The sequence below is a fragment of the Triticum urartu genome, chromosome 1A, assembly GCF_056163025.1.
Source record: "Triticum urartu cultivar PI428250 chromosome 1A, HENAU_Tu73, whole genome shotgun sequence".
NCBI lineage: Eukaryota > Viridiplantae > Streptophyta > Magnoliopsida > Poales > Poaceae > Triticum > Triticum urartu.
Window position 1 is genome coordinate 164,908,516 of NC_141873.1, and position 15,451 is coordinate 164,923,966.

A 15,451-nucleotide genomic window follows, 5' to 3' on the forward strand; every position below is an offset into this window, starting at 1 on the left:
ATTTTGTTCTAGTATCGAGTAGTAATTTTTGAGTTGTAAGTAAAAAAATGTGTGATGATCTTCATTATTAGAGCATTGTCCCATGTGAGAGAAAAAAAGTGAAAGGCCAAATAAAAAAAGGAGAAGGCCAAAAAAAGAAAAAAAAAGAGAGAAAAAGAGAGAAGGGCAATGTTACTATCCTTTTTCCACACTTGTGCTTCAAAGTAGCACCATGATCTTCATGATAGAGAGTCTCCTATTTTGTCACTTTCATATACGGATACGTCTCCAACGTATCTACTTTTCCTCACGCTTTTCCTCTTGTTTTGGACTCTAATTTGCATGATTTGAATGAAACTAACCCCGGATAACGATGTTTTTAGCAGAACTACCATGGTGTTGTTTTTGTGCAGAAATAAAAGTTCTCAGAATGGAACAAAACTTTGCGATGATTTTTTATATAATAAACAAGAATTTCTGGAGCCAAGAACCACCGGAGGGGGCACCTGGGTGGGAACAATCCACCAGGGCACCCCCCTCCTGGCGCGCCCAGGTGGGTTGTCCCCACCTGGTGGCCCCGCAGACCCTGAAACCGGTGCTATAAAATCCTAATTTTCTAGAAAAAAACAGGGAGAAAGAATTATCGCGATCCACGAGACGAAGCCGCCGTCACCTCCTGTTCTTCATCGGGAGGCCAGATCTGGAGTCCGTTTGGGGCCCCAGAGAGGGGGATCTTTGTTCTTCATCATCACCAACCCTTCTTCATCGCCAATTCCATGATGCTCCCCACCGGGAGTGAGTAATTCCTTCGTAGGCTCGCTAGTCGGTGAGGAGTTGGATGAGATTCATCATGTAATAAAGTTAGTTTTGTTAGGGCTTGATCCCTAGTATCCACTATGTTCTAAGATTGATGTTGCTATGACTTTGCCATGCTTAATGCTTGTCACTTTGGACCCGGGTGCCCTGATTTCAGATCTGAACCGTCTATGTTATCACCATTATATCCATGTTCTAGATCCGATCTTGCAAGTTATAGTCACCTACTACGTGTTATGATCCGGTAAACCCCGGAGTGACAATAGTCGGGACCACTCCCGATGATGACCGTAATTTGAGAGTTCATGTATTCACCGCGTGTTAATGCTTTGTTCCAGTTCTCTATTAAAAAGGGGCCTTAATATCCCTTAGTTTCCAATAGGACCTCCCTGCCACGGGAGGGTAGGACAAAAGATGTCATGCAAGTTCTTTTCATAAGCACGTATGACTATTTACGGAATACATGCCTACATTATATTGATGAACTGGAGTTAGTGCCGTATCGCCCTAGGTTATAACTGTCTCATGATGAATATCATCCAACAAGTCACCGATCCAATGCCTACGAATTTATCCTATATTGTTCTTGCTAAGTTACTATTGCTATCGTTACTGTTGCACTTGTTACAAAACTACTGCTATCGCTGTTACCGTTACTGTTAGTGCTGTCACTATTATCAAAACTATCATATTACTTTGCTACTGATCATGTTGCCGCAGATAATTAATCTCCAGGTGTGGTTGAATTGACAACTCAGCTGCTAATACCTTCAAATATTCTTTGGCTATCTTTGTGTCAAATCTATAAATTTGGGTTGAATACTCTACCCTCGAAAACTGTTGCGATCCCCTATACTTGTGGGTTATCAAGACCTTTTTCTGGCGCTGTTGCCGGGGAGCATAGTTATATTTGTTGAGTCACTTGGGATTATTATCATATTATCACTATGAAGATTCTGAAGGATGCTAAGACTAAGATTTTTCCCTCAAAGACGAGGGGAGGTAAGGAACTACCATCCAGTTCTGCTTTAGATTTACCTTCTGTTATAAGTAAACTCACAACACCACCACATGCTATTAATTCTGATATGTCGCAAGTTATTGATGATGCTAGTACCTTACTTGATAATGATGATGTACCACTTTGTTGAATTTCTTGATAAACAAATTGCTAGAGTAATACAACATGATGTTGTTGAATCTGATGATGAGGTTGAAACTGAATCTCTTGAAACACCTGGTAGAACTAGCATTCCTAGATATGAATTGCCTAAGATACCAGAAGGTTATGTTATGAATGAGGAGACAACTAGAGATATTTTTACTTGTAGGGATAGAAATGATCTAGAGAAATTATTATGCAAGTACACTACTAGAAATCCATGATTTACCTAGGGCCAAGGCCTTCACCTAGAGCTTATTAATCTCCTTAAGGGAAAGAAAAGTAATGAACAGTACCACTCTAGGGAAAGACATTTCTGTTGAAAAAAAAACTGGAAAATAAAATTTCCTAAGTCCCGGTGCCACGTGCATACCATCCACTCCGAAAAAACACGAAGAGATGGCATCCCGCGTCGACGCGCGCGCCTTTTATCCCCCCAGGACCCATTCTGCAGTGAGATAGCGAAGGGAGAAGGGCGCGCAGTGCCAAAAATTTCGACTAAATTAGGTCTCCTTCACCCGTGCCTCAAAGCGTTCGACGCCGCCGGAGAAAATCTCCCCCACTCTTCTGTCCGCAATCTTCCTCTCCCACATCGCCATGGCCCGCCGCGCGCCACCACCCCGCCGCGCCCCTACCGGCCCTGATCCGCCGCGTCGTCTCTTCTTTCCCTTCTCTGCCACGGATCTGACTGCCGCCACCACCGTCGCCTCCGCAACGCCACGTCGACCTCGATCTCCTCCTCGACGCGGTTGTTCCCGATGAGCTCCTCCCCGATGGCCCCCTCTCCTGCACCTCGAGCAGTACGGCGAGGACAACGGCATCCACCTCACCGCTAGATCAAGATCGCATCCACCACCTCGACTTCTCTCCAAAGGTTCTCTCCCTGTCTCTCAAACTCTGGTTTAGGTAGATTTATATGTTCTGATGTGTTCGGTGTGCAGATAAAGCAAGCGATGCTCGTCTCTGTGATTTGCTTGTTAAGAAATTATGCATAGATTACCTGACTGCTGCTTTCGGTTAGCTTGCCGTTGTGGTAGAATATCAGTTTGCCCTTTGCACGTCCGCTTCTGCAGGTTTAGTAGTACATGTCTATCAATTTAGGTGTTTCAGCTTGCACGTTTTGTCCAGATCCAGAACTTAAAAGTAGCACTTTCACCTAAGAGATCTAGCAGGTAAATCTTTTTAGTTCAAGTTCAGATTTAAAGACAGATATATGGTATCTAGGATGCAGGTTGGCCATGCTCGTAGTGGCAGAGCTTGAAAGAAATCTAAGGAGGGGCAAAGAAAAATATAATCAAATAAAAAATCATATCTCTGTAAGGGATGCAAGCGGACAACGTCTGCATATCCGCGAAGCAAAAATTACACTATCTTTGTTACTTTAACAACCATGTTAGTTTATTTTTTTCCTTCTGCAGACGCTCATGAACGCCGTCCACTTAAACAAGTTAGATTTTGCAGAATATTGAGAACATAGATAATTACATTGATCTTATCCACATTAGATTACAAAATACATTTCTGACATTAATTATATATAAGCTACTTTGTAACAAATGAAACTGAACCAAAATACTAATTAAATATGGAGTATTGAGTTAATCACTAAAGATCAACTCTTTGTTTCTTTCCGCTCCTAAATTGCATAAGAAATTCATGGCTGTGATTTTACTCTCTGTGCTTAACACAAGCTACTGGATAGTAAATCATCTTCCAACATATTACTATGTAGCATTGTCTTATTAATCTTCAGAGTAGAAAATACACGCTCGACACTTGTTGTAGAAAATGTAAAATCAATGGTCTTTCTTTTAACCATTACATCTCTAAAAACAATTTTTAATTAGAACTACAACTAGTTAAGATGAAACATGCAAGAATCTACACTGAAAAGGTGTAATCATAAGAGTTGGACTCCAGTATAGCAGGATTAAATTCCAGGCTAGACTGCTCTTGCTGCTCACAACCTCACTTTTACGCAATGCTGGCAGTGGCCTGATGACTAAGCACCACCGTGACTAGAGGAGCCCAGGAGCTCTAAGCACCAGCCTCAGGCATCTGGCCCCAACGCCGGCAAGCTCTAGTTGTCTGTGTCCCGGTTCCCTGACCCCCGCTCACGCGTCGCCGGTCGCAAAGTCCACGCTAGACAAAAGAGCATAAGACACACTACAGTATTGGGTCGCTGCTTGTTTTTCTCCGATGCAGAGCGCGAGAAGGATGTGTTAACTGCCGTATTGGTTGTAGTGTGCAGTACTACTACCTAGTACTAAAAAAATTCCTTTTCGCTGGGCGGTGACCGCCCAGGTTTGCCCCCATGAAGCTCCGCCATTGCATGCTAGTGCCCTGGATACTATGGCAACTAGATTGTTGATTGTTTGTGTGGGCAAAGCAACCAAAGTTGTTGATAGGTACTCTTTTGTCCTCTCTTTTCAGGGAAATTGTGATGGTTGCTGGAACAATCTTCCTTCTAATGATCCCATTTCAGTTTTAAGTTCTCAGTTGCTATGACTTGGAATGATATCCTTGGTAGTTGTCTCTCTTGCACAGCTGCACTACCTTTTTGTTAACTTAAAACATATTTCCTGACTGAATGTTTTCGTGATTTAAAGGTACCAAGGATTGTTTAGAGATTACATTGTTGTTTTCTAGCTTGGAGAAGCAACATCAACTTGGGATGCAGATTCACCAATATATGTATATGCGTCTCATAGGGGGGAGCTCTTGCACGGATGTAAGACCATTTTGCTTCTGCCAGTTATAGATTTTAGAGTGATGGTTTGCTTAAATTCGTCTCCATGCATAAAATCAACATCTAATGGAGTATTAGCAAATTATTTTACCTTTGTTATTGTAATTGGGAGCTATGAATACCATATCAATAGATTTAGTATATTTTGATTGCATAGTCTCTTTTGTGCTATTTTCTGCAGCTCAAATTCAGGTGAAACTTTACAGAACTAGGGGAACACTAATCCATAGAGCTATCCTTTCCTTTGCTTCGTTTTTCCTGTAGAACAGAGTAAGCATGATCTAAGTAGTGTATACGGAACACATCGCTTAACTGGCCATGTATGTATTTTAATCTATTTGAGACACGACTAATGTACAAGTTGATTTACATGAGCATGCCCATGTATGTTTTCACAACCGGGCCCTTATCTTGCAGATCCTTGAAACGAGCCAAGAACCACTAAATTTGTGTGCTCAGGAACATGCAGATCATGTAAGTTTTCTGAAAATAACTTTGGATTATACAAAATTTGTATGTTCCTGCAATTCTGATGTTCAAATGCATGCTTCTGTGATGTGCAAAGCGTAATGTGGTGATATGTATGGTTCTGCTGCTTCCGTGCGAAGCATGATCATATATTTTCATTGCCAGGGCTATGTGGGCTGTGGGGAGGGATTACATTCTCCTGTCCATATTGTGCAAATTATGATTATGCTACCAAAATTCTACCAGAATATTCAAGCCTCATAACTATGTGCTAAACTGCTTGTCAGCATAATTTCAGGACCATAATGTCACTTTGGATGCTTCTCCCCAAGATTTGAATCTGGAGCCTGACGCAGGTGTTGCAGGGATGGTTGGATTTTTATTGATAATGCATCTGGAATTAACTCACTCGGCTCTATCTCTCTTGGGAAGGCAACCCCTTGATAGTTAATGATTTTGGGTGCATGTATAGATAGCATGTTGTAACAAGTTTTTTTGATACTCAGCGTGACCAACATTGCTTGTACATATTGGTCAAGGTGTTCTACTTGCAATAACTAACTTCAGCTATAGCTATATTTTTTGAATTTGGCTTTAAGTTGACCATCTATCTGATGTATGTGTTCATTCATTATGAATTTGATGTGTATGATGAATTTTGGATGTGATTTATAAATTTGAAATATTGCTTTGAATTTAATTATTTGAATTATGGTATATATGAATTTTAATTTGAATTTATATTCAAATTGCATATTTGTACATGAAAGGTATGAATATGATGTATCCCTAGGGTATTGTTCAAACATTTGGTAGGGAAAGAGCTCTAGGGAAAGTTGTGGTGTGGCATAATTTAGATGGACCCCACAATCTTTCCCTAGGGTTTGTGCCCCTAGGTAAAGATGGTTTCGCTAGAGCTTGCCTCATGCACTCAGGGAAAGAGCTCTTTCCCGACTATACTACACCTAGGGTTCTTTACCTAGGGCAAGCTCTAGGTAAAGTCTTTCCCTATGGTTTTTTGCATTTCACCTATGGTATATGGCCCTAGGTAAAATGTGGATTTCTAGTAGTGGTATAAAGAACAATCTCTGAATGCTAGAATGAAATATGATCCCAAGTTTGCTACTTCATCTATTTTTATTGATAATAAATATTATGAATTCTTTGTCGACCCAGAGTTAATTACTTTGGTTGAATCTGATCCTTTCCATGGTTATGAAACTGAAACTGTTGTGGCACATCTTACTAAGTTGAATGACATAGCCACCCTTTTTACTCATGATGAGCAAACTCGCTATTACTTTATTCTCAAATTATTTCCGTTCTCATTAAAGGGTGATGCTAAAGCTTGATACAATACTCTTGCTCCTGGTTGTGTGCGTAGTCCACAGGATATGATTTATTACTTCTCTAAAAAATATTTCCCTGCCCATAAGAAACAAGCTGCTTTACAGGAAACATTTAACTTTGTTCAAATTAAATAAGAGAGTCTCCCACAAGCTTGGGGAGGCTTTGCCAATTACTTAATGCTTTGCCTGATCATCCTCTTAAGAAAAATGAAATACTTGATATCTTCTATAATGGACTAACCGATGCTTCTAGGTATTTCCTACATAGTTGTGCTGGTTGTGTTTTTAGGGAACAAACTGTTGGTCAAGTTGAAGAATTATTGAATAATATATTGAAAAATTATGATGATTGGACTCTTACTGAACCACCGGCTAAACCCACTCCAAAGAAGAGGGGTATATTATATCTCAGTCTTGAATATATGCAAGAGGCAAAGAAATCTATGAAGGAAAAAGGTATTAAAGCTAAGGATGTTAAACATTTACCTCATATTGAAGAAATACAAGGGCTTAATACACCACCACCTCCTAAGGTGGTAGAGGTAAATTCTCTTATGAAGTTCAATGATAATGACAATCCTCACAATATGCACCCTAGCCAATGCCTTTATGAGTTTGAAAACTACATTAGAAAATAAGATCACTTCAATGCAAATGTTATGAAAGAGTTGAAATACAATTCTGATATGATTGCTCGCTTGAGTGACTTGTTATTTAGGATCTCAAATGATGTTAGAGGTGTTGTAAAGCATGCTTCTATGGTTCAAACTAAGTTAGAACACGTTGCTAAATCTCAAAGAGAATTGCTTGATGAAATGAATAATAATATACATGACTTTACTGTTACAGTTGCAACTAGAGGAGGTAAAATGACTCAGGAACCACTTTATCCCGAGGGACACCCAAAAAGAATAGAACAAGACACACAGAGAAATAACACTAATGCACCTAGGCCTTCTAGAAAGAAAAAGAAGAACAAAAATGATAGGACTTCACATGGTTCTAGTGAACCTGAAATAGAAAAACCTCTTGATAATGATAATGAAACTTCTATCTCAGATGCTGAAACTCAATCTGGTAATGAACACTCACCTTCTGATAATGAGAAAGTTAATGATGAGGTTCATGAGAATACCCAAACAAATAATGAAAAAGAACCAGATAATGATGTTGATAAAGAACCACCTGTTGATCTTGATAACCCACAACCTAAGAATAAAATGCATGATAAAAGTGACTTTATGGCTAGAAAACACGGTAAAGAAAGAGAACCATGGGTTCAAAAACCTATGCCTTTTCCACCTAAGTCAACTAAAAATAATGATGATGAAGAATTTGAACGCTTTGCTGAAATGCTGAGGCCAGTCTTTTTGCGTACTCGCTTGACTGATATCCTTAAAATGCGTCCTTATGCAAAGTATATGAAAGACATCATCACTAATAAAAGAAAAATACCGGAAGCTGAAATCTCCACTATGCTGGCTAATTATACTTTTAAAGATGGAGTACCTAAAAAACTTGGAGATATGGGGATACCAACTATACATTGCTCCATCAAAAAGAATTACTCCCTCTGTTCACTTTTATAAGACCTTGAAGACATTTCAGACAATGTGCAAAACAGCCTATTTTGAATTGTCTGAAACAACTTACAAAAGTGAACGGAGGGAGTATGTGAAAACTGCTTTGTGTGATTTAGGAGCTGGTGTTAGTGTTATGCATTTCTCTTTATATAAAAGACTTGATTTGAATAAACTCACACCTACCAAAATATCTTTGCAAATGGCTGATAAATCAACTGCCATACCTATCGGTATTTGTGAGGATGTGCCCATTGTTGTTGCTAATGTTACTATTTTGACTGACTTTGTTATACTTGAGATGCCCGAGGACGACAACATGTCGATTATACTTGGTAGACCCTTATTGAATACTGGAGGGGCTGTTATTGATTGCAATAAAAGCAAGGTCACTTTTCATATCAATGGTAATGAGCATACGGTGCACTTACCGAAGAAACAATTCCAAGTGAATGGTATTAATGTTATTGAAAAATCTTCGACAATCAGTATTGGAAGTTTTGAAATACCTCTACCTATTGCCAAAAAGAAATATGAAATTCTTATTGTTGGGGACATTCATATCCCCATTGAGGTAACTTAGTGATTTACGAAAGTTCTTCGGTTTCGTGCTAATCGAAAGTGGTTGTTAATAAGACTTGATCAACCTTATTAATGGATCATTTTTGAGAGGTATGAAGTTGATGAATTTAGTAAGCACTACCTTCGGTCCCTACTTTTTGTTTTTTGTTTTTATTAGTTAAATAAAATGAAATGCCATGTTTTGTCTGTTTTCTGAATTTCCCGTGCAATAAAAAAATTACCCAAAAATAAAAGTTCACAAAATGCTCTGAAAATTTAATATGATTTTTTCCGAATATTTAAGAATTTCTGGTGCAAATAATATCACAGGGAGGTGCACCAGGTGGGCACAACTCACCTGGGCGCGCCAGGACCCCCAAGCGCGCCCTGGTGGGTTGTGGTGCCCACGTGGGCCCCCTAACTTATCTCTTTACACCACATCACCACTCACCTCCAGAAACAAATTCCCCATAGCTCTCTCTCTCTCGTGTTCTTGCTCTCAAGCCCGTGGATTTCGATCTCTTTGCTCGAAGCTCCGTTTCCCAAACTGTTTCGAGGGATTGTTGCTTGGTATGTGACTCCACCATTTGTCCAATTAGTTTTTGTTTTAGTAGTTTATATTTTGAATAATTAGCTACTCTTGGTGCTGCTGTAGATGAGCTTGCATGTTGAATTCTTAGAGTTCTAAGTAATTTGAATGCTTGTTATGGCCTCTATGTATCCCTATGAGTAGTTGCTATCAATTTTGTAAAGTTTTGTTAATAAATTTTTGTCACTCAATTTTTTCTAGAAAATTGTACGTGAACACAATGAACCTTTTTGGAAGGAGTTCTTCGAGGAGGCGATCCTCAGGGGCATCTTCTAGTGACAGCTCCGCTCGCCGGTCATATGTTGAACCAAGTGTAAGTTCCACACGAGATGCCGTCACCAAAACATGCTTATGGACTTGCGATGAGTATATGATGCGTGTGGGCATTAAGGAGGATTTTGAGCAATATGTTCACAATGCCAGTCTCGGTCCATTTTAGATACGTGCGAACAATGCCACATTCTCACTGAATTGTTTGTCAAAGGATTTAAATTCCATCCCCGTGAGTCTAGGGTGTCGTTTATGCTTTATGATAATCCATTTACCATCTCACTAGAGAATTTTGCTCACCACTGCAAACTCCCATTCTAGGGTTCGCTTGATGAACCGCCAAGGGCTGAATACCAATCATTCTTGACTATTCTTTGTTATGGTGAGACGAGGGGAGTGACACAAGGTAGAATAAAGAGCATTCATTTTCCCACAATTCAGTACTTTGCATTATTTAACGGGAAATGTGTTGTAGGCAAGCAAGACTGTAGTACACTTTGTGCTCCAGACTTGAGTCCCATACGCACCACTCTCACCGGTGAAAGGAGTTATAACCTTGGAGCGATTGTTGCACGCAGACTTCAACATAACGCTAACAGTGGCTATTTCTATGGTGGAATATATGCCACGCGTTTAGCACGAGGGCTGGGTGTTTCACCTTTGCCCTTTGACCCTATCCTGCCCACACAGTATTTAGATTTTGACACCTTAAAAGATCATAAGATCCTTAACAGAAAAATTCATAACTTCACTTACAATCTATTGTTTAACCAAACATCTGTTGTGCACACATATTTGCCTGCACCTGCACTTTTTTACTATCATACCAAAGGAAGATATTTTGTTCTTGAGAGCGAGGTCCGAGCTCACAACGCAGCAGTGGAGGCAGCACGGCAGGCTGAGGCATCCTCATCGAGAGCCTCCGTGAGCTACCACGCCAACTACTACCCAGGCTTCTGGTTGATTACCAAGTTAGGACAAAAGCCTAAGCTTGGGGGAGTACGTGTTTGATGACCCACAAGTGTAGGGGATCTATCATAGCCTTTTTGATAAGTAAGAGTGTCGAACCCAACGAGGAGCAGAAGGAAATGATAAGCGGTTTTCAGCAAGGTATTCTCTGCAAGCACTGAATTTATCGATAACAGATAGTTTTGTGATAAGATAAATTGTAACGAGCAACAAGTAATAAAATTAAATAAGGTGCAGCAAGATGGCCCAATCCTTTTTGTAGCAAATGACAAGCCTGGACAAACTCTTATATAAAGTAAAACGCTCCCGAGGACACATGGGAATTATCGTCAAGCTAGTTCTCATCACGTTCATATGATTCGCGTTCGGTACTTTGATAATTTGATATGTGGGTGGACCGGTGCTTGGGTACTGCCCTTACTTGGACAAGCATCCCACTTATGATTAACCCCTATTGCAAGCATCCGCAACTACAACAGAAGTATTAAGGTAAACCTAACCATAGCATGAAGCATATGGATCCAAATCAGCCCCTTATGAAGCAACACATAAACTAGGGTTTAAGCTTCTGTCACTCTAGCAACCCATCATCTACTTATTACTTCCCAATGCCTCCCTCTAGGCCCAAATAATGGTGAAGTGTCATGTAGTCGACGTTCACATGACACCACTAGAAGGATGACAACATACATCTCATCAAAATATCAAACGAATACCAAATTCACACGACTACTTATAGCAAGACTTCTCCCATGTCCTCAGGAACAAACATAACTACTCACAAAGCATATTCATGTTCATAATCAGAGGGGTATTAATATGCATAATGGATTTGAACGTATGATCTTCCACCAAGTAAACCAACTAGCATCAACTACAAGGAGAGTAATCAACACTACTAGCAACCCACAGGTACCAATCTGAGGTTTGGATACAAAGATTGGATACAAGAGATGAACTAGGGTTTGAGATGAGATGGTGCTGGTGAAGATGTTGATGGAGATTTACCCCCTCTCGATGAGAGGATCGTTGGTGATGACGATGGTGATGATTTCCCCCTCCCGGAGGGAAGTTTCCCTGGCAGAACAGCTCCGCTGGAGCCCTAGATTGGTTCTGCCAAGGTTCCACCTCGTGGCGGCGGAGTTTCGTCCCGTGAGCTTGATTATGATTTTTTTCTCGACGAAAGACTCCATATAGCCAAAGATGGACATTGGAGGCCGGGGGCACGCCCAGGGAGTAGGCGCGCCCCCACCCTCGTGGACGGTGGGTGGTCCCCCCTCCGGTACTTCTTTCGCCCATTATTTTTTATATATTCTGAAACGTGCTCCCGTGAAGTTTCAGGACTTTTGGAGGTGTGCAGAATAGGTCTCTAATATTTGCTCCTTTTCCAGCCCAGAATTCCAGCTGCCGGCATTCCCCCTCTTCATGTAAACCTTGTAAAATAAGAGAGAATAGGCATAAGTATCGTGACATAATGTGTAATAACAGCCCAAATGCAATAAATATCGATATAAAAGCATGATGCAAAATGGACATATCAACTCCCCCAAGCTTTGTAACATCCCAAATTTGCAATTTGGAATGTTATACACTAGATCATCATGCATATCATATTTTCATGCATTTTGGTTGATCCTAGAAATTTCACGCAACTCAAGGACCCACGGAGAGAGTTGGAGATTTCATTATTTTCATATTTGAGTTCTCTCAAATTTTGGAAAAGAGGATCATTTGATTTATTTATTTCATCTTCAATTATTTTTCCAATATCAAAAAAATGAGAGAGGGAATAATATGACTTTCCCAAAGTTAGGAAAAATGAAGATCTAATGAATAAATCAAATTTTGGTTTTGCCGGAGTTTTGTTTGCTTTTTATTTGGATAGGGAAAAATGTGCATTTTCAAAAATTGCATTTTAGGCCCGGAGAAAAGTTCTTTTTGTTCGGCTCATTTTTAGGAGTCGGAGAAAATTTACTTTAGGAATTTTGGAGTTCGTTTAGATTTTCTTTCTTTTGTTTTTCTGCGCGCGTAACCGAAAAAAAAGAAGGGACGCAGGCCCAGCCGCCTGGGCCAAGGCCGGCCCAGCCGCGCGCGCCAGCCGCCAGCCCCGCCGCCAGGCCGAGTCCCAGCGGGACTCCAAGCCGCCGCCGCCTCCCCTTGCCCCTTCCCCAAGCAAGAGACCCCCCCACCTATATAAATACCAACACCCCCCTCTCCTCCCCAAGCCGCCACCCAAGCCCCAAGCCGCCGCCGCCTATAGCCGCCGCCGCCTATAGCCGCCTTAGCCGCGCCGCCGCCGCCGGAGCCCCTCGCCGGAGCCTCGCCGGAGGTAGCCCCGCGCCGCGCCTCTTTTTCTTTCCCCGGTTCGGTTTTTCTTAAAAGAACCGTTCCGTTTCTTTTCCGTTTTCTTTCCGGTTTTTCTTTTCGGTTTCTTTTCCGAAAACCCTAGATCGGTTTTCGTTCTTCTTTCGGACCGTTCGTCTCAACGAACGTGATCACCGATTTTTCCCGGTTAACGACGCCCGTTCGTTTAACCGTTCGTCTCTTTCTTTTCGTCGGATTTATTCCGCGATCGCGATCTCAGATCCGATCTTCCTTCTAGTCTTTCTTCTCACTCGTTTATCGGAATCAGGTGATTCAAGCGCCTGGAGTTTCGTTTCGAAACCGCCGTTCCGTCTAATCAACTTGAACAAGTTTTTGCCACAATAAAATTTGACCTAGTTTCAACTTGCTAGAACCGAGTTGTTTTTCTTCCGCCGTTTGTTTTCCGTTTCTTTGTTTGATTCTTTCTTTCTTTGCAACCGGAGTTCTTAAGTTGAACTTTCTGGTTCATTCTCTTGTTCGAGTTTTACCTGTGCATTAAATGAGTACTTATTGTGTGCTTGTTGTTTGTCTGTGATAGATCACCCGGATTGCGCCGCTTGTTACTTCGAAACCCTAGGTCTCGCGGATCATCAGCAAGGCAAGTAACACTTTGATCATACGTTTTTCTACAACCCAGTTTTATTGCATTAGATCAATCCTCACACATTGCATGATTAGGATCTAATTAAACTATGGGATGGGAAGTAGATGAGGTAGTACCTAATACCTGTTTATTATGAAACCTTTGGGAGTTACTTCTACGTTTGCTTATTATGCCATGCTATGCTAGTAGACGTGGATTGGGTGAGTGATATCCATGACAGATGTGAGATTGATAATTTAATGGTTTACCTAAGGTGGCAACTTAAACACACATCTGGGTGGATTGAGGCACCTGATGTCTATCAGGACTTGCCTGTTTTTATTTCGGACCGCCACCCAGGCTCAAAGGGATCATAAGATCTTTCATACTAGAAACTTCCATGTGCAGCCACAAGCCATTATGGGCTCTGGCATAGTTGATTAAGTCGTGCGAACTCTTACGGGTAGACTAGCAGATGTAGGGGAAAGTAGGTGTACCGGTCTACCCACATGTAAGGTGCTAGCGCTTCTAAAAGACTGTGTCTCGGTCATCCGTCTTCTCAAACACCCTGCAGTGCGAGAAATCAAACGGAGGCGATCGAGTCTTGTGGGGAAAAGTGCGCAAACCTCTGCAGAGTGTAACAAACTAATCATGATTAGCCGTGTCCCCGGTTATGGACAACTTGAGTATCTAGTACTTGAATATCATGTGAATCTCATCACGTTACTTCTAATTAATGTTGTTGGGTTTTAATTGTTCACTTAATTGGGATTGAGGATGCTGTCAACCATTCTCAATGTTTCACAACCACCATGATAGTAACTAAATTTATTCCTTTGCAGTAGGGAAAAACTGGCTTTACGCAAAACTGTAACCATAGAGCTTTCCGCCAGCCGTATATGCATATAGTATAGCTGTTTCTTTCCATTACTCTCTATGTGTTACATTGCCAGCATATTCCATGTGCTGACCCGTTTTGGGCTGCAACTTCTCATGTTGCAGACTTTTCAGACGCCGAGTAAGGTGCTTTTAGGTCGTGGTTCTATACTAAGTGATGCCGTTGGAGTTGATGGACCCATTTATCTTCCGAGTCTTCCGCTGTTATCGTTATCAGATGGCCTTAAGCCATATTTATTGTAATAAGTTCTCTTTGAGACAACGATGTAATAAGTGTGTGATTGCCACTCTGCTATAAATCCTTCGATGTACTGTGTGGTGTCAGCATTACTGATCCAGGGATGACACCGGAGCACAGTAGACTTGATCCATTCGGGTCGGGTCGCCACAGAGATGGTATCAGAGCACACGCTGACTGTAGGACACGACCACTAAGTTAAAGCCATAGATCACCATTCTCTTCTCATTTTCTAACTCCTCATCTTTTCTACCCTTTTAGGATGACGGACGCGAAGATTAAGTACGCTCAACCGGATGAAGGCACACCTTTTGGATTTCACTTGAAGGAAGTCACCAAGTACCTGAACATTGGATTACCAAGCTTCACGGGAACCTTCAACACCACTCTGCCTGAAGAGGAGCGCTGGAAGATTCAAGCTCACGTTCCGGGAAGGACATTCGCACCAATCACGAAGCCCATAGATAGTGTTTTCAATGCACCAACCTGGAGTCTGGGAAGGAGCATGGCAGCTCATATCACCATGGGACGCATTGGAGAAGTTTATCAAGAAGACCTCAAGGACACTATCTACCAGATTTGCGGACGCCGAGATGAACAATGGGAGTTAGTCAGCACCAAGAAGGATAGATCCATTGCATCTTTCATCCAGGAGTTAAACCAGCACATTCGACGCCACGAGAACCAGATGTGCAATGATATGATAGAGTTGAAGAATGCAAAGGCAAGAATCATAGAGCTAGAAGGAGAACTGAAGTCTACACGCAAGGACTACATGGACGAGATCGTAGCTCTAGCAAGACACAATGGCGATCTTAAGCAGGAGATTGAAGAACTTAGGAGGAAGTTAGCATCCAAGGAGGAAGACGAGTACGTC

At 41.4% G+C, this 15,451-nt stretch overlaps 1 long non-coding RNA gene across 5 annotated transcripts; it reads left to right on the forward strand.

Moving 5' to 3' along the window:
- Window positions 1-2,391: 2,391 nt before the first annotated feature.
- On the forward strand, window positions 2,392-5,877 carry LOC125553371 (uncharacterized). 5 transcript variants are annotated; one of them, XR_007304041.2, is made up of 5 exons: window positions 2,393-2,831; window positions 4,391-4,483; window positions 4,567-4,688; window positions 5,124-5,180; window positions 5,473-5,877. It is a non-coding gene; the product is annotated as an uncharacterized LOC125553371 (long non-coding RNA). The 5 variants fall into 5 exon arrangements; XR_007304039.2 differs by having other exon boundaries at window positions 2,392-4,483; XR_015599591.1 differs by having other exon boundaries at window positions 2,392-2,831; window positions 4,391-4,688.
- Window positions 5,878-15,451: the final 9,574 nt, after the last annotated feature.